The sequence below is a fragment of the Pogoniulus pusillus genome, chromosome 7 (genome assembly GCF_015220805.1).
Source record: "Pogoniulus pusillus isolate bPogPus1 chromosome 7, bPogPus1.pri, whole genome shotgun sequence".
In the NCBI taxonomy this organism is placed as follows: Eukaryota; Metazoa; Chordata; class Aves; order Piciformes; family Lybiidae; genus Pogoniulus; species Pogoniulus pusillus.
The window spans coordinates 32,990,797-33,011,425 of NC_087270.1; the positions used below are offsets into that span (position 1 = coordinate 32,990,797).

General features: G+C 39.4%; 1 long non-coding RNA gene across 1 annotated transcript in view; it reads left to right on the forward strand.

The window, feature by feature from the left end:
- The window catches only part of LOC135177152 (uncharacterized), a 149,374-nt gene that overhangs the window by 118,165 nt on the left and 10,580 nt on the right, over window positions 1–20,629 (forward strand). Inside the window, exon 2 of the long non-coding RNA XR_010302954.1 lies at window positions 13,056–13,098. This is a non-coding gene — a long non-coding RNA (uncharacterized LOC135177152). The remainder of the gene's footprint in view (window positions 1–13,055; window positions 13,099–20,629) is intronic.

Consider the following 20,629-nt stretch of genomic DNA (forward strand, 5'->3'; position numbering starts at 1 on the left):
TTATGTCAAGTTGTATAATTCTGCCTCTTGTGAAGAAGTCACAGGATGTCTCTGAATATGGCTAGGAACAGAAAGCAATGTTTCTGTCTGTTCTCCTGGACCCAGTTAAAAACACATCCTGGATTCAGCATTCATAGTAATGAGACTAACCCACAACTACCATTCCACAGTGTCTCCATAGTTATGCACAAAAAGCATCTTTCTTCCCTTATGCTCTGCAGAAAAGAGTCTCCTGCACAATTCCCTTTCCCATGAATAGAACTATGAACAGATTAGATTAGATCTAATCTAGATTCACTCATCAACAGCTACTTCTGTTTCAGCACTTCACGGTGTTTCAAATGCATTAAATTTCTTCACAAATCAAAATCTGGTATTTGGCCTTTAAAGCATGCTTTGCATCTGTACACCCAGAGGAGTCTTCAAGAGCCTTCCCCTGTGCTGGAGAAAAAAAATTCAAAAATTATCTATAAAAACTTTTCATTTTTGTCTGACATAGATTATGATATATTAAGAAAAAAAATCCCAAAGGTTTTAATTTTAAAAGCCTTCATTGTCTTCTACTCTGGAGAGTGAAGATTGTTAATTTTCAAGTTAAGGTCCATGTGAAAATCTTTGACAGAGTTTCATACATTATGTCAACACAAGAGCTACAAGATCTGTGTTCAGAAATGATCAAGACATGGAATTTCTGAAATCAAATACTTCTGAAGAAGCTGCTCAACAGAGGTAGCATCATAGAATCAACCAAGTTGGAAGAGACCTTCAAGATCATCCAGTCCAATCTGTCCCCTAGCCCCAGCCAATCAACTTGACCATGGCACTAAGTGCCTCATCCATGCTTTGCTTCAACATCTCCAGGGACGGTGCCTCCACCACCTCCCTGGGCAGCCCATTTCAATGCCAATCACTCTCTCTGCCAACAACTTCCTCCTAACATCCTGCCTATACTTCCCCAGCACAACTTGAGACTGTGTCCCCTTGTTCTACTACTGTTTGTCTGGGAGAAGAGGCCAACCCCACCTGGCTACAACCTCCCTTCAGGTAGTTGTAGAGAGCAATGAGGTCACCCCTGAACCTTCTCTTCTGCAGGCTGAACACCCCCAGCTCCCTCAGCCTCTCCTCACAGGGCTGTGTTCCAGGCCTCTCACCAGCTTTGTTGCCCTTCTCTGGACATGTTCCAGTGTCTCAACATCTCTTCTGGACTGAGGGGCCCAGAACTGGACACAGTACTGAAGGTGTGGCCTGGCTGGTGTTGAGTACAGGGGAAGAATAACTTCCCTTGTCCTACTGGATATGGGAAACTCTCCTGTAGCATTTTTCAAGGCAATTCTTATAGTTCAGTGTGGGTAGAAAATCCACTAATTGAATTGCAGCACTGTATCCTATAAATGTATCAGTCTGTCAAAAGTGAGAACAAAACTTGTCACTAATGACCCTGAATGTAGGAAAATGATGGATCCGATTGGAGTCTTTGTAAGTGCTTGGTGCAAAGGTATGTAAAAGAATGTGATCAGTCATTAATAGGTTGACTCTTTTGTCCATGATACACTGGGAACTAATTCATTTGCAGTGCCATTTTTTTTGCCAGAAATGAGCCAAAGCAATATCTGGGTACAGGAGTGCCTCTGCTCACCAGGGGTTGTGTGTTGCAGCTTTGCTTTTTCTTTCACAGAATTTCAGAGAAAGGAAGGAAACATCAAGGGAAGGGTGGGCTCCAATCCATATAAAAGCTACCATTTTATCAAAGTTTAACAAAATATCATTTGATTAGACAGATTGAAAAGTGAGCAGACCAGCTCTTCCAAGAATAAAGAACGTCTGCTTTCTTTCTGTGGCACCTTGCGTCTTCTGTCCATCTGTTTTAGTCTGAGAGCATTCAATGGGCAGTAAATGAAACACTGGAACAACTACTTGGTTACCTCCTTGGAAGTAAAATGAGATATAGGAGATTTAACAGTATCCTTGTAAACACGATGGGGTCAAATAGCATCTCTTATGGGGAAATCTGTTTTTACTGTGGTTTCCATTACTCATATGATCAGTGGCCTTGGACACACCTGAGCCTATTCGCCTTTATGTGCTGCTTATCTTAACATTTTATGCTCTTATCAGCACAAATTCCTTTTTTTCATGGTACCTGATCTTGTGCAAACAAGACTTACATTTTATCTGAAATATTTCAGAGATTTCACCTGGATTAAATAATGGGAAAATGTAAAATGATGTTGCTTAAAACAACAAACCAACCGCAACAAACAACAACAAAAATGGACCTTGTCTGAAGATAACACCTTCAAAAATGTGAATCCTGAAAATAATTAATTTTACTTTTTGAGAGACACTTTGCCTTTACCTTGTGACAAATCCAAGAAGTCTTCCCTCAGAGTGAAAGTAAATAGTTCAAAAGAGCCAGACAAGCTGGTAATAGCACAGACATTCCAAAAAGTTATTTCCCACCTTCCTTTCAAAGACATTCAGCAATGTTTCTTTCTCTCTCCTTTAAGATCAATATCATCAATCACAACACAGAAACAAACTTAGAAATCCAAGTGCTTGAGCTGTCTCCCAGCAAATATCCAGCATTTTTTTATACATGAGTTGGCAGAAATTGCTGATTAACTCTAGGGCAGTGAAGGAGCAGAAGGTTCGTTAAGTATTAATGAATTCCATGTCCTTTTGAAATGGTAAGGCACAAAAATCTATCATGAATGAAGGCATAAAATATAAAACTATGCCCCCTCAAAAGCTTAGAAATATTCTTGCACCTTGTATACATAATTCAAGGTATTTATTAATCAATAATAACAACCTTCTCAACTCTGTGGGTTAAAAATTACAGGTTTTGCTGGATTTCATTATAAATATTCCATACACAACTGAGCGCATCATGAAGTCACACAATTAGTTTCCCCTAATTATTCTATTTTTAATTGGTAATCTGGTTTTCATTACTTCAAAATTTATATATGTGATTTCTGGTTTATAATTGGAATATTAGGGAGTTCTTGGCAGGAGATGGAAGGGGTGCTGAATAAGCTAAAATCAGCTGATTAGAAAATCCCAGTGAGGCTGGAAAATGAAAGCTGAGTCATATGTCTGCAAACTCTTCCATCGTACGAAGGGAGAATTATTTTACCTAACTGTAGGCAGCTAAAATTCTGTTGTCTAGGTCTGATTTAACTATTCCAAAGCCCATCCTGGAGTTAATGGAGAAAAATAAGAATTTCTAAAATTTGTTCTGCTGACCTTTTGTAGATACTTCTTTTAAGAAGTATTCTGCTGTATTCTTCTCAGCGACTATAGTTTGAGACAAATTTATTTGGATTAGGCAGTGGCTTTCTAAACCAATCGTGGTGGCATGTGTGCATTGCAATTTACTAAAGCATCACACAGTTCTCACAGCCAAGGTCAGAATGAAAACTGAGACATTTCAGTATGTACAATTTCCTCCACTCTGCCAAAAATGGCAGTATGTATTTACATTGCATCCCCTGTAATGACATCGGGCGTGTTATACCACCTACCACTGCACTATTTTGACCCCACTTTGTGTTTTAAATCTCCCAGGAGCATAGAGAGGTTTAGTGACTTGCTGTTTAAGAAAAAAAAAAGAAACCAAACCCAAGCCCTGAAGAATTCAGAAGTTTGTGGAAGCCTGCCTTCAGAAGAAAAAAACAAAACAACTTTTTGTGATTCTATAGCAGAACTAAATTGGACAGGTATTTCTCAAATTTCAGAATATATCATTTGAAGCTACTGCTTAAAATCTTGGTTATCATCTGAGAAAATATATTAATCAGAAAGAGTTAAATCTCAGTATTTCTCAAATTTCAGAATATATCATTTGAAGCTACTGCTTAAAATCTTGGTTATCATCTGAGAAAATATATTAATCAGAAAGAGTTAAATCTCAGTATTTCTCAAGTTTCAGAATATATCATTTGAAGTTACTGCTTAAAATCTTGGTTATCATCTGAGAAAATATATTAATCAGAAAGAGTTAAATCTCAGTATTTCTCAAATTTCAGAATATATCATTTGAAGTTACTGCTTAAAATCTTGGTTATCATCTGAGAAAAATATATCAATCAGGGAGAGTTAAATCTCAGCCTTTGCTTACATACAGAATTTTCAGTAACAGTTGCATTTACTTCTTTGGTTTTAGGTGGTAGCTAATTCACTTCTAAGCACAAACTGATTTCTTTCAGGAACTCTAGCCAAAAAAAAAAAAGAGAAAACAAGTTCTGTTTAGTTTTTCAAAGCTTGTTCTCCTCACAGGACAAAATTAATCTCTTGATATAGAGTTTATTTGGATCAACACTTCAATGCATTGTAAGGGACTGCAGGTAGCAAAAAAGTTTTTCAAAGCTTGTGCTCCTCACAGGACTAAATTAATCTCTTGATATAGACTTTATTTGGATCAACACTTTAACACATTGTAAGAGACTGCAGGTAGCAAAAGCTCTTAATTTATTCTTTGAACTTCCCATTTTTGAGGTGGAAAAATGTTCCAGAGGTTAGAATTGCCCAAGTTGTATGGGGTGGTAATTTATTTTATTACTACTTATAACTGGCATAATAAAAACAACAACAACAACAACAACAGTAATAATATAGATAGAAAGATAGATAAAAAGCCTCATGGATTTTCTGTGCATTTATACTTAAAGCTATGGGGGGAACATTCACTGATTATGTTTCTGATTCAAATCTCACTGAAAATCAGTGAAATAATTTTGCTTTGAAGGAATTTGTCCAGAGCAAAATGGGTTGTTAAATAATTTTAATAAGTGATTACTTGTATAACAAGTGGGGAAACAAGAGCAGCTATCACAGGTGCATTTTAACCAGGTTATCCTAACTCCCTAGCTTGAAAGGAAGCTGACAGAGACAGAGGCTGACCTGATGTAAATTGTTGATAGAGACAGAGGCTGACCTGATGTAAATTGCTGATGTAAATAGACTCAAGGTATAAAACATTCATATCTGTCCTTTAACTAGGATTAATCTAACTGGTTTTGTTTGTTGGGTTTTTTTTTGCTTTCAATCCATCAAACTGATAAATGCAGTTGAAATCTGTCCAGAATGTCCAGAAAGCTAAGAAGCTAGCTGTCACTCCAGGTTTTTATGGTGAGATAAAAGAAGCAATTAATTTTTATGTATTGTGTCTGTAGTCAGCAGCAGCAGTACAGGGAGAATATCCACAAGAATATGGAATTGCATGGCCAAAGCAGGACATTCCTCTGTGTCTATCTTGACTGGTACCAAAATCAGTACAACAGTCTCTAAGGAGACACTCTCAGAAGCTAGTGGTAAGTTGCCTTTGTGACCTACATGAGTAGATGAAAGGAATGCTACTGACAAAGGGGATCAGGCTATGTTTTGTTTTCACTGACTCCTTGGAATAATTTGACCTTGCCTATTTCTCCAGTTCAGGGCATAGACACAGTCATGACAGCACACAAACCTAACAGGAACACACAAGACAGGGACATGGAAGGAGATAAACACTTCTCTCCCTGCTTAGAATGCACATGAAATGCTATCACAGGGATGCTTTATGAACTGCTGTGACCAGAGGTGTTCAGGCACTGAATTGCCAACCAGTAGTGTGCACAGCTGATTTCAGGTATATAGATAACTTCCAGGTATCACCTGTAGATGCAATAAGCTATGTGATTAATAGCATTTCATATTATATTTCATAGCATAAGTATAATTCTAATGATAATAATTTTGCTCTTTTCCACAATACTAGACTTTTGTAATATCCCTTTGTCACATCTGATAAAGGATAGTTTTCCTTGGCTTTTGTTTGGTTTTCTTAGTGCAACATTTTGACTACATTAACTTCCTAGACAGCAGAGCTGCCGTGATGTTTATCACCTGTTACTCTGCCTTTTCCTCTTACAACAGAAACAATATTGCTGTCTCCTGCATTAAGTTCTTAAAGCAATAGCAGATCTCTGATTTAACAGAAAGGCTCTGAACTGTGTAAGAGTTTTGTAAGCATAATTTAGAATGAAACCTGATTATTAGCCTACTGTTTTAGCAGTTGTTTCATGAAGTTTGTTTTAAAGGACAGCCACATGTTTGCTGGCTCTGCTTCCACAGCAAAACTCTAAGTAACTCTACTGTTAAGGCAACATCCAGATTTATGAGGTTTGGAAAGACCTTCCACCAGACTAAAACTTAACTAATGAAATGGGACAAAATGTTCTCATTTTTAACATTTAGTGACAAACCTGTGAAACAAAGTGACTTCTATTCTTTAAAGTCAGTAGCCATAAAACAGGCTGATTTCAAATAGTGAACTTTCTTCACTTACTCTTTCTGTGTTTTATTCCTCTAATACATTTTGTGGACTGTTTACAATCCTCCTTTTGGAAGATGTTACATTTCTTTCAGGTCCATAAATCTAACCATTTACTAAAATGTACTTTTCCCCAGAGCAGGAAAACCTCCAACTGTTTACAGTTGTGCTAGTTTGAAGCTAGCTGGAATATTTTGGTGAGAAGGATTAGATTGTGGGCTGTGAAAAGGAAACAAAGGTGATGTCTACTGCACTCATAGACTTGCTAAGATGTGTAAAATCAAGAACACAAACATAGATAACAGAGTTGCTCTCTGGCTCTGGCTGCCTGCCCTTCTCCCCCTAACCTGCTGTCTAAGTAACCCTTCTGCTTTCTAACCCCCCTGGCTGATCTTCTAAACTCACCTTGCACGTAAGGCAAAGTCTGGGGATAAGGTATAGGAGTGGAAAGGAGGAAGGGTGGTTGACAGCCCCTCCTGGGGACTCTGTTTTTTGAGAGGGGCGTTGTGTTTCTGTATTTTAACTTGCATATTTCTGTATATCATTGTATATATTTGTGTATATATGCCTGTATATCGTGCTAAGCTGTAAATATAAAGCTTTGTTCTTAATTTTCAGCTTGGCTGAGTCTAGTCTGGGTGATTTCCTAAGAGTAGGGGACAGGTAACACACAAACCATCACAACAGTAAAACATCATTTTCTAAAAAATCATGATTTTTTTCATACTCTTATTTTTATTGTTTTGGACAAAACAGTAAAAGCAATTCAGTGTGTGAAGGAAGAAAAAAAAAACAAGGAATATAAATTGAAGACATTTTTCTTCAGGCCTCTGGTTGATTATCATGGGGAAAATAGGAGGATATTTTTTTCATTCCACAAAATAGAAGCTATTACTCCTCATATTCTTTGAGTGAAGAACCTTGGCATTGTTCCTTTGTTTTCTCTTTAATGTTATTGGTTTTTTTAACTACAAAAAAAAGGAGAGAAAAAGAGAGCTTGCATGCACACAGCATCCCTATGGAGTTAATCAATTTTCTGGGTTTGGATATACCATTATTGCCCAGATGATTAAACTAAGCACTTGAGACACCCTACACAAAGTGTTATTGATCTCATGAATAGATTAAAAAAAGTAATTCTTTTACCCTGATATCTACCAATATTGTTTTTGTGTTCTGCCAAGATCTCTTTAGTTAGCATTTGTTCACTGTTTATTTTCCTCAGGCAACACCAAAAAATGGGAACTATAGATGTCTTTTTGTCACAAAACAGTGTCTGAATTCTTATTATACGTATAAAGTGTCAGGAAACTGGAAACCTGTTTATCCTTATGGAACAGCTATTTTTACATGGATCTGAAGGCATGTGTGTATGAAAAAGCTTTTGTCACACTTCAAGGGTGAGACCTTTTGTCACAATTCAAGGGTGAGATCATATCCTGCTTCTTTGTACAATCTGTACTAAATCAGCCTCCCCAGAAGGGGATATCCATGGTTACATTTGAACATCAATTTAGCCCTCTCTTAAACTTTGTTAATCCCCAGACCTGCTCAAAAGGGCAGGCTGAATTTTGAGTCACTTGAAAACTCTACAATAGTGTGTCCTGAAATCTGCCTCATCCCAAACTACAGGTTCTGGGAGTTGTGAGTTAGCCTAAGAAACAGCCTTATCTCCTGCAGTTTTTACTAAGAGTAAGTCTTTCCCTAAGGAGACCAAACACTTACTTTGTTTAAAAGAGAAATAAATCAAAATTTAAACACGTGGCAAAAGGAATTCATGCATGTGATCCTGTTGCCCACTAATTATACATTGCCTTAAAAGGAAGTCTTTAGCCTCTCTTCTGAAAACAAGTGGCAAAAGAATAGATCTACCAGGAGAGAAAACTTATCCTAATTTACAGATTAGCTCTGTTCAGTTGTCCTTGCATAGAGATACTCTAGAATTACTGTACTTGGTGTCCTTTAGTTCCTCTAGAACACCTCAGCTCTTCAACAAGTCCCATGTTACGTCTGCTAGCAGCTTAAAGATGTTCCTGGCTGTCTTAAACCATCTGGATGCCTCTATGTGGGCAGACAAATAGAACCTTGCAAGTAGGATCCAATTCTGGAGAAACAACTTTAAACAAAATTGTCCAGGTGGACAGTATAGCAGTAGAGTTTATGACAGTATGCAAATGGGTATAGAAATTCCCTGACCTGCTACTGGAGACTAGAATCAGTTTCCTAAATATAGGTGTCCACTGTCATTTGACATGCACCTTCACATCTGAAAAATCTACACAAGACCCACATGAGACCAGTATCTTTCCACAAGAGTAGGTGGAAAACACACACAATGTGCTTGCATGTTGTATAAGGCATTAAATAGAACTGTGCACTGTGTTATATACAGAGCTTTGAATCCTCCTCTACCTTCAATCTGCTGTATTGGCTTAATTGCCTCAGCAATGCAACTGTACACTTAGATCACGTGTTGACACACAAATCCATCTTTACATGGATCTGCATCCCACTATAGGCCTTCTATCAAGGCCTTCTGGCTTCTGACAAGAGAAATGTAACATCAAGCTACATGGAAAGAGGTTTTTGATTCTTTCAGTACAGTATTTTACTTCCCATGTGTATTTTCTGCAGTACCAAAGCCTGCTTTCCAGTGTACACTACTAGGAAATTTTAATTGACCCCTTTCTGATATGTAATTATTATACAGTTTTTTTATTTTGTTTTACTTATTGCTAGCCTGGTTTTGTCCACACCTTCAGTACAGTGCCCAGTTCTGGGTTTCTCAGTTCAAGAGAGACATTGAGATGCTGTTACGTGTCCAGGGAAGGGTGACAGAGCTGCTGAAAGGCCTGGAACAGAGCCCTGTGAAGAGAGGCTGAGGGAGCTGGGAGTGTGCAGCCTGGAGAAGAGGAGGCTCAGGGCAGAGCTCATTGCTCTCTACAACTACCTGAAGGGAGGCTGTATCCAGGTGGGGTTGGTCTCTTCTGCCAGGCAACCAGCAACAGAACAAGGGGACACAGTCTCAAGTTGTGCCAGGGGAAGTATAGGCTGGATATTAGGAGGAAGTTGTTGCCAGAGAGAGTGATTGGCATTGGAATGGGCTGTCCAGGGAGGTGGTGGAGTCACCATCTATAGAGGTGTTGAAGAAAAAACTGGATGAGGCACTTAATGCCATGGTCTAGTTGACTGGATAGGACTGGGTGCTAGGTTGGCCTGGATGATCTTGGAGATCTCTTCCAGCCTGTTTGATTCTATGATTCTATGAGAAAATCAAGTCTATGTGAACAAGAATTATATTTTTCCTACATTCCTTTGTAAAAGATTAACAAAACATCATTTTTAAATGCCCATTAGAATAGATCAAAATTTAAAAGGTTTGGGAACATAAATGGAAAAATTTAAGACTGACTCAAAAATTGTAAATTGCATTTCTTTCAAATAAAAGAAGTTGATGAGTTCCTCTTGAAAACTTAAAGATGTTCACATGCTGGGGCATCTACTAGGAAGGCTTATGGTGAAAGATGACCTTTGGACACTTCAAAACATAATGCTACTCATAGCTTAGTTCTATTAAACCCTGAAAAAGGATTAAGGACTGTTAACATGGTACAAGACATCCAAAGATGAAGAAATTGCTGGATTTCTTAATCAGACTTATTGTGATGATCATTTGAAGCAAAATAATAAAATTATAATTTTCACCTTCTGAAATTCCAGATAATCTTATTAAATCCCTGAGAAAAATTCTAGCATCTGAAACATATTTCCAACCCAATGTCATCAGAGGCAAGATTTCATCAACAGAAAAACTACAGAAAAAAGCTTTCTCTTTGCATTCTAATTATTAACAACCAAATACAGTCAGCTGTTTGTCTTTTCAGTAGGTCTGTCCAGGGTATCTATTGGTTTGAAATATAATTGACATTTTACAGATACATTTGTATTATTTCATTTTATTTAATTGGCTGCAGCAGTTCACTGGAGTAATTGTGGTAGTCTTGAATTACGTAATGGAAAGTAACTGTCATAGCATACTGGTGAGCTCCATTCTGTAATCAGTCTGTTGATGCATTCAATAAGAGAAACTAACTTATGACTTTGAATGCTGAATGAGCTTTTACCTGTACCATTTATTCAGTATGTTTTATTCTCAGCTATTTCAAGCTTTCTGATGCAGAAGGGTCCATTTTTATGCTGGCATTTACAGTGTTGCTGAAATGTGGTGTAAGAATATGGCAGACTTGTGGATAGAGTGGAAGTTCTGAACACTGGCCAGTTGATAGTGGCTGTCACAATCTGATATCCTGATCCAGCTCTGCCTGGGCAGCAGTATGCAGACTACTAGAGCACTGTACTGTAAGGATTAGTCTAGAAATAACTTACTTGAAAGAGACAGTGAGATCCATCTTACCTTTCAGGTAGCATCAATTTGTTTACTATTGCTACTAGATACTAGCTTCATTGGCATGCATGGCCTAAGTCAGGCAAGAATTAGTCTGTCCTCATCAGGAGATGGTATTCTGACCTAAGAGTCCAGTGTTGGCAGCTAGAAAGATCATATAGATAAAATTTTGAGAATAAATATACACCCAAGTCACAGAATACCACAAATCTGATTACTTCGCATTTCTGAGAGCATTTATATATCTAAAATAAAACAACTGAGTGTTTGTCTGCTATCCCTATTACATTGTGCAGCACACTGTGTATGAATCCTTTAAAAAGTTTGACTGTGCTGTTTGTGCTGGTTTAGTTCAGAGAGTTAGTGGCTCTGTAGCTGTGCTCCTCTGGAGCTTCTGAGCAAAGAGCATGCACTGAGAAGATCTTTGTGGGAAGGATCTTCTCTGCACTGGCAGTGAGTCCAAGGAGCAGCAATGACAAAAAATACCCTCCAATGTAATCGATAGATTTGTGCCAAAGATGAACTTAGCATTGTGAGATTTCTTATGCAGTTTGTACAAGTGTAGTGGATAGATTTCCTTCTAGAATGACGTGGCTTCTCCACAATTTATGTCACACATAAATCAACATGCTTGGGTTTAATTTGCTCCTCTGCAAGGCTTTCATAGAATTGTAGAATCAATCAGGTTGGAAGAGACCTCCAAGATCATCCAGTCCAACCTAGCACCCAGCCCTAGCCAGTCAAGTAGTCCGTGGCACCAAGTGCCTCATCCAGGCTTTTCTTCAACACCTCCAGGGATGGTGACACCACCACCTCCCTGGGCAGCCCATTGCAATGCCAATCACTCTCTCTGGCAAGAACTTCCTCCTAACATCCAGCCTAGACCTCCCCTGGCACAACTTGAGATTGTGTCCACCTGTTCTATTGCTGGTTGCCTGGGAGAAGAGACCAACCCCCACCTGGCTACAACCTCCCTTCAAGTAGCTGTAGAGAGCAATGAGATCATCCCTGAGCCTCCTCTTCTCCAGGCTGCACACCCCCAGCGCTCCAGGCCCCTCACCAGCTTTGTTGTCCTTCTCTGGACACATTCCAGCACCTCAACATCTCTCTTGAACTGAGGGGCCCAGAACTGGACACAGCACTCAAGGTGTGGCCTGACCAGTGTTGAGTACAGGGGCAGAATAACCTCCCTTGTCCTACTGGCCACACTGTTCCTGATGCAGGCCAGGATGCCATTGGCTCTCTTGGCCACCTGGGCACACTGCTGGCTCATCTTCAGCCTACTATCTACCAGTACCCCCAGGTCGCTTTCTGCCTTGCTGCTCTCCATCCACTCTGCCCCCAGCCTGTAACGCTGCTTGGGGTTGTTGTGGCCAAAGTGCAGAACCCTGCACTTTGATTATTATTTGCCACACATTGTCATTCAGATTCCTGTATCTTCTTCCTACATCATATTTTTTTCCCATCTGAGATCCGTATGTGCAATGTGTGCATTTATTTTAGTTACAGGCAGAAAATGTATCATTCAGGAACTGAAAAATACTAAATTATATGATCTGTTAGTTGATATGCATATCCAGCCTTTAAGCCTCTATACATCTTATTTCAAGATTTTACAAAACCATGTAGACACAAACTCCTCCTTTTATCTCACTGCCAGAAGTCCTGCTGGTTCACTGTTGGAAGCCTACATACCCTCATATCTAATAGACCAAAGTGATCTACAACAATATTCCCTTAACTAGCAGGCTGAGAAGTGGCACACCTGCTCTGCTGGAGAACTGCCAGCAAACAGATGCAGGACTATGCTTTTCAGTGACACTGAATGTGGTCATAAGCAACACACAAAGTCTGTTCTCACAAGTAAACCAGGTGTTGTCTACAAGTTTAGACACTGTCATTAAGATATGTGAATTGGTGTTTTACTGGCATAAATGCCATTACTTTTATTACTATTGATCAAAACAAGTTCAATTCTTGGTTTGTTATAATTGTTGATGGCTTAGCCAATATTTCTTGGTAGTCAGTTTGTCTCTGCAGTTCTGAGATGTGCATGTCCAACAAATACACAAGTCCAGAAATAAGTAACTTAATTATCAGGCTGAATTCTGCAGGATTGATTTTAAACACAGCTGCTGTTGCAACAGAAGTTATTTAATAGGGTAATTCATCATTTAACAATCCAAAGACATAGAGGAGAAAATGAAGCTCTGAAATTAAGTTTTCAGAGTGTTGCTTATGTAGCAAATCAGATGTGCTTAGTGTAGGTACTGTGTTTCATACGACATTTACATCCAGGGAGCCATGGATGACTCAGGCTGCTTTCTCTCCTAGGCTCCCAGACCCTGTGTTGCAGGACTTCAGGTACGGGAAAGAGGTAAGTCTGGTCCCTGTAAACATTCAAGTGGCTGACTATACCAATGATGTGATACATGTACACCAGAGCATGGGATGCACCTATCTACACGGGCTCTGCAGGAGAAGAGATTGCTGCACTCCAGGCACAGCGCTGAATTTTTGATGGGTTGCATTTACTGACATGAAAGACAGCTGAGGAGACGACTCTGCTCAATAAATTTATCCCTCATGGTGCGACTCTGAAGAAGTCTGTATACGCCTCACGGACAAAGTCTCCTTCATCCTTCACTTGCACTTGGGTACCATTCTCAGAGGCCTAAGGGAGACACAGTCGAGTGTGTGCAGACAGGTGGGATGCAGTATCCCAGCAGAGGATACTGTCCTCCCCAACAGGGCAGGACAGATGCTATCATGCTCAGAGTAATTCCTGTATTCAAATTGGATTGAAGTATTTATTTTAACACCTTTTCAGCTTTTTACAGTGGTGCAAACAACTTAATTCTCAGACAGAAAGATTGTGGTAGTGGAAAAAGACACTGCAGGCTAACTTCAGGATACCAAAGATGCACTAGATTACCCTGGTTAATTATGAAGAAAACAAAAAAGAAATCTGGATTCCTTATATCCTTCCTTTAACAAATGTATAAGATATCCTTATTTACAGTTCCTTACACCTTTGGTGGCTTTGAGTGTTCAGAAGTAACCATCTCACTGATGAAACTTTGTGTATTACAAACACTGAGTGCTATCTGCAGGTGACTTTTGAACGTGCATTTTTGCAGTTTCTAGGTTATGTGGTGATTAACAAGGGTTTAAAAAGAAAACTTTATTAAATATTAAAAGAGACATCCACCTCAAGATGTGAAATTTCAGTCAGTGTAAAAGGCTGGAAACTCTCTAATTTAAGGAAATGTGATTTAAAGCAAATTACCGTGAATAGAAAAATTAAGAGGGACACAAAGAGCTTCTCAATAGACAGAAGGAAAAATACTTTTTAAGAAAGAATAATGTAGCAGTCAGAAAGGAATTAATGGGTAGGACAGGTACATAAATGACTAGAAATAGCTATTAATACCACCAAATTATGCACTACTCAGTCATTAACATCACATTGCACCTGGCAGTTTAACAGGCAGATTTTAGTTCTTCAAGAAAAGAAATTAAGGGCTCAATTATAGATTGGAGCCATGCTGAGAAGGGAGAAAGATAAATACTCTTCCGTGGTGGACTGGAAAGCCATATGCCTGCAATGTGGTCTGTCACTACACCTGCAACAAAGAAATGACACTGATGGACCAGCCCATTCATGTAAAAATGTGTCCTTTAGAGAAACTCATTAAACCTTATTCTGGGTGTAAGGGAAGTTGTACTTGCCCTTCTTTTGATGTCTGCTCAGGAATAATCATGCTTTATGTGAAGTAATGACAGCACTGACTGAAGTTTCAGAGTAAATTACATGAGATTAGGAACTGATGGTTCAGGTGGGCATCCCTGGAGGCAGATCTGTGTCTGGTTTCAGTCTAGTGGTGTCTGAGCTGGACGTTAAGAGGCATTAAACTGCCTGAAAGAAGTGGGTTTTTTTAAAGCCCAGCTCTGATTATTTTATTAGACCACATGATTCAATTATCTTCAGCTATATCTTCTAAGGCTGGTCACACTGAAAATGTGTGCATGATTCCAACGATCAAGACAACACAAAATTTTATATCTGAGCTTTGCACTGATCCATCTAGATACGATTTTACAGAGTTATGAACTCTAAGTTGCAAACAATTCTTGACATACCTTTAATTTCCATTTTTCTTGTGGTATTGAATGCATTTGTCTCAGACAGCAATGAGACACTGTTCTTGTCCTTGATGTAGGCAAAACATTTCCTCTTACAGGCCCTATCCTCAGTATTTTTTTTCCTGAATATATATATTTTTTTTACTTTTCTATTACTCTTCCACATATTTTAAACTCCATGTTATCAAACTTATTTTCCTATTCACTTCACACAAATACTCGTGCTAATAGCAGCTTCACAATTCTTAATCATTATGGTTTTTTTCTTTATACAATAATAACAGGTACTATACATGTATTGAAGCATTATCTAAGCAATTCACTATTCTCTTTGTAATGTAATTTTGTAATAGATGGTTTAGATTGGAAGTGACCTCAAAGATCATCCCGTTCCAACCCCCCCTCCATAGGCAGAGACACCTCCCACTGGAACAGGTTGCTCAAGGTCTCATCCAAGGGAAGGAGCATCCACAACTTCCTCCTACTCTTTTTTGCTGATGTTTCCAGCTTTGTGAAATGTGACTTTCAGAAGCACTGAGAACACACATTCACAAACCACATTTTCACACATAATAAATGGAATTTTGTTGTGATCACAAACAAGCACAAAATAATAATTATTATAGTGACCTGATGGTTTTCTCTCTTGGAAATGCATCTTTAATAAGTAAAATACCTCTAAGACATAAAATCTTTCTATTTGAATGCTACCATCTGTTTTGTGCATTTTACTGTGCTGTTATTTTTATGCAAGTCAGGAATGTTATGGCAGTGTTGACACAGAACTTCAGAATGAATTTTCCATATCATGCTTTGAAAAGAGTTCTCCCTGTTTTTATTTTTCCTTGTGAATGATCCATATGAGTCACCTGTGCTGTCACCAGTCAGTCAGAAAATCAGTCCCTAAAGATTACAAGATCCAGTTTTCTTAAAAGGCAATAACTCAGAAAACAAACTATGACATCTTTTCAGGTGAGCACAGTCTCTGCATTTCCAAAGAAAGGAATGTGCATGGTGTATTGTGAGAGAGCCTGCCAAAGTATGTCTGATATCTAAATCTAATTATTACATTGCCTGATGAATAAATTATATGGAAATCCCTGGGCTAAGTCAAAACAGCGACTTTCATATATATTCCAGAATTATAAATGTTCTATCATTGCCCTTCTTATATTACAGCAGAAATTAAATTTCCTGATGTACAAATCCTTTCCACTATCAAGCCCTCTGTAGTCTTAATCCTAGCATCACACTGATGAGCTTGTAACATCGAGGTGTTATTTCTGAATGAGTGCTTTTTTCCCAGCAGAAAACAAAACGTACAACTTTTATCCTCCAAAACCTTCAGACTTTCCTATGAGTTTGTCAAGTCTTCCCTACAGAGGTGTCAAAGTTAATATCCTCAAAACCCCAACTAAGTAGTTGCATAATCCTGGATATTCCCCCCAAAATAATAGCAAAGGACTGTAAGTTTCCAATATTTGCTTTCTGGTATGCTGAAAACTACTCAGATCTTCAGAATATCAATCAGCACATTTATCTGCACACATCCTTATCTGATTGCAGTCTAGGAGCATGGCCACCAGATGAGCCCCTGTACAGAAGAGACTGGTATCCACACAACTTTAATCCAGAAACTCCATGTTTTGACATGCATCTAGAATTTAAGGACCTACATTTTTCTTCTGTCTTTTCTAAAAACAAGCAGTTCTATCTCCCACTTGCCACATGGATGTTACTTAAAAGAGGGACAACTATTTTGAGGTCTCTAAACTCCAGACTGGGCATTCACCGAGTTGCTTCTATTAGTGCTCCCCTCTATGAAAAAAGCCTTGTATATTCCTGACCCAGGAGAAGTGAAAGGTGAGCCTATAAGATAGTTGGTGTCACACTTAATCTGGAATATCTGCTTCCTGTTGCCAACAAAGATTTATATCTGGAGTTCTTAAATGATGGATCTACTGTGCTATGGGTTAAGAGAAAGATATTATTCTTATTTCTTCTGCTTTCTGAGAAAAATGGTTTGGACATTTTTCTGAGAGGGAAATGCAAGATGATGAATACAGATTGGAAATAAAGTACTTTACCCCCTCCCCCACTCCTTTCTTTTCGGGGAAAAAATGAATTGGTAGCAGCAGCAGCCACATTCTATCTCTCATCTTACTGCAGCATATTCTATCAGCTACTTTATGTAGTTCTCTAGTTGTAGTGACTTCTTGTCTACACAAGCTGCCTACAGAATGAAAAGCAGCATGATTTTATAAGTAGCCAAGCACAATCATATGAGAACATGTGTCTGTACCAGATCCAAACCAGGTACTAGCTTGGGCTAGCCTAAGCAATGTAGCCATTCCATATAGTGCTGTATACAGGCAGACTAAGCATACTGACAATGTCTTTAGTTTTGGAGTTTGAACAACGCTGTGCTGCAAGAGAAAATCTGCCCTAAATCACCCTGTATATCATCCACAGAATGTCGGCACCTAAAATTTGCATCAAGCAAAAAGCAGTCTAAAAATTCTGCACTGCAGTTTTGTAATAGTAAAGTAGATTTATCCTTCTGTGGGTCTTGGTTTCAGCTGTCTTAAGAGTGACAGGTGGAACTGAAAAATTAGGTAAATGGGAAACTAGAGAAGGTGGGATGATTTTCTTGCAAAGAGTTCAGAACACAGCCTTAGACATCAGACTACACTGCAAGGATCATGAATTGCAAATTCTTAATGGAGAAAAAAAAAAAAACAACACTTTCTGAGAACCTGGGTAGCAAGTATTCAAATCTAAATTTCAAATCTAAATCTTGCAAAAAGATTTTAGCTACTGAGGATTTAGTACCAGCTAACAATGATTCTTCAAAAACATGAAGCTAAGAGGAGAAATTGTTGAAGGGAATACCTTGGAAATGTTTAGCATTCGTCGTAAGATCAGCGTGAACATAGTCCACATGGATATGTGAACTCCTCTGAAAGGAAGGATTCCATGGTATCAAGGAGAGGTGCTGGGAGAAGCTCTGCTTCATAGGAGGTTTCTAATCTGTAAGCTACCATAACTGAATGGAATATGTATTAAGGGAGCAATGTTCATATGAGCCTGCCAGAAAGACATCTAGGTTGTGCTCTGAAGATGCTGGGTTTATGTAGTCCCTCATTACTACACTGTCAGTAAGAAGATTGCAGAAGATTGAACTAAGTTATCACAGTATCACAGTATCACCAAGGTTGGAAGAGACCTCAAGTCCAACCCTTTACCACAGAGCTCAAGGCTAGACCATGGCACCAAGTGCCACGTCCAATCTTACCTTGAAGTGCCCCAGGGACAGCGACTCCACCACCTCCCCGGGCAACCCATTCCACTATCCAATGACTCTCTCAGTGAAGAACTTTCTCCTCACCTCGAGCCTAAATCTCCCCTGGCACAGCCTGAGGCTGTGTCCTCTTGTTCTGGTGCTGGCCACCTGAGAAAAGAGAGCAACCTCCCCCTGGCCACAACCACCCCTCAGGTAGTTGTAGACAGCAATAAGGTCACCCCTGAGCCTCCTCTTCTCCAGGCTAACCAATCCCAGCTCCCTCAGCCTCTCCTCGTAGGGCTGTGCTCAAGGCCTCTCACCAACCTCGTCGCCCTTCTCTGGACGCGCTAAGTTAAACTAATTTCTTCACGTGGCTCAGGCTAGGGATTTGAATTTGAGTTTCCACTGTTATTGGGAGCAGCCAAGACACAAGGCACCATTTTTTCTTAAAATCTATACTTGCTCTGAACATGCAAAATTCAAATACTGTCCTCTGTCAAAAACTTTCACTGAATTGGTGTCTGCCTTTCAGGGTACACTGTGATTTGCACCATATCATTTAACTTCTAAATCTTTCTTTTCACAGCATTGCTTTTCCTCGGTACTTTTTCTTAGTTCTGTGTCCTGTAATTTTCTTGTGGATTTTTTTCTGGTTTTCTTCTTTTTAAAAGTTTTCAACTTTCTTTTAACTCAGTTTTCCCACTCATTTTCTTACAGTATTTGATACTGTTTTAAATGGCCCCTGTCTTAATACTACTGCTCTGCATGGCCCTGCTGTGCAAATTGGCACTTTAAGTAGAGGCACTTCATGCAAGTGACTAACAGAATGGCAACCCCTGGTGAAACAATTGTGCTGAACTGTACCTCTTGCTTTGAAGAAAAACTAGATAAAAGGGGAAGAATTCCAGATAACAGGACTTATAATTCAAGTCTCATAAGAAGTATGAAACTATGTAAGGCCTGCAAGATCTGTAAAACTGCAAGAGGCTTTTCACAGTTAGAGTTTAAATCTTTACTAGGAAACCAAGGCTCAAAGTCAGAAAAAGCCCCATAGTGTTATTAAAATTTTACTGCTCATAAAACATCAGCCTCGTCATCGTTACAGATACTCTACTCACTGAATTATTATCCTGTTTTATTTTACTTGGAGTAGTGCTTAAAGTCAACTACTGGTTTGTATTTAGGCCTTTATCATATAGGATAGACGCCAAAACTCTTACATTTATCATTTGGGACTATTTGTGGTTGCCTGGGATCTTTTCATCAAAACCATGTTCTCATAGAATCATAGAATCAACCAGGTTGGAAGATGTGGGATTAATGTAACAGTGGTCAATCAGTGGACCAGCTGCAACACAAGCCTTTGGCCAAACTATCTGAGTCAGAGTGGCCCTGAACATTGTGCGAGAGGAAAGAATGAGAATTTGCATATCAGAAGAAGCAAGGAGACAGGTCCTTTGCTACCTGATGAATAGGCCAAGGCTGTCCTTCTTATCTGATGAATATGCTAACTGTTGCTCCATGGGAAGCAGATGTGGCCGACAAGAATTTAGATTGGAAGAAGAGACGGTTTTGCATGTGATAAAATGACTATTCAATATGTAAAAACGTTAAGCCTTCTGATACCTTCTGACAAAGTATATAAGTCCTGTATGTTGCCTAATAAAGTTGGAACTCAGCTTGCATCAAGCTGTCTCCCCGTCCCTTCGTCGCAGCAGGAAGAGACCTCCAAGATCATCCAGTCCAACCTAGCACCCAGCCTTAGCCAGTCAACTAGACCATGGCACTGAGTGCCTCATCCAGACGAAGGACAGTCTGACTGTTGTGGAGGCAGGGAATTAATGTGGCTGAGTCAGGAATTCATAGAAAAATAGAGTTATTTTATTTTCCCAAAACCCTGCCCCCAAAACTATATACAGAAAGTGATTTAGTTTTAATTAGCAGATTCAGTTAGGTTGAGAAGATCTACAAGGATACCATAGGCAATTTGACTGTTTCGGAAGTCAGAAGTTGGAAATGGCTATTAAACATAGTATTCTCTGCAGTTAATCAGGCTGAACCATTAATGTTTACTCACAGGTGAGCCAGGCTGGCTGAAAAGAAGGGAGCTTTGGATGCTTGTCCCCTCGATCTCTTTCAGAGGCCGTCCAAGGATCGTTAAGGCCTATTGAGCCTGCATAAAGGGTGCTTAGGGTGGGAAGCCTCCTTTGGAGCAGAGCGCTAGGGGCTCCTTCTGCAGAATCTATCCAGGCAGGGGAGAACTCTAAGGCGGCAATCCCAAGGTGGGAAGTCCCCCAATATTTATACCCTTCCTAGACAAAGAGCAGAGTTACCACTGCCTAGGTGAGAAGAGCACAGCCAATCCCCAGCCTGATTCCAGTGCAGGCATCTGCACAGGGCACCCCTTGTGCCGGAAGGGATCATAGAATCAGTCAGGTTGGAAGAGACCTCCAAGATCATCCAGTCCAACCTAGCACCC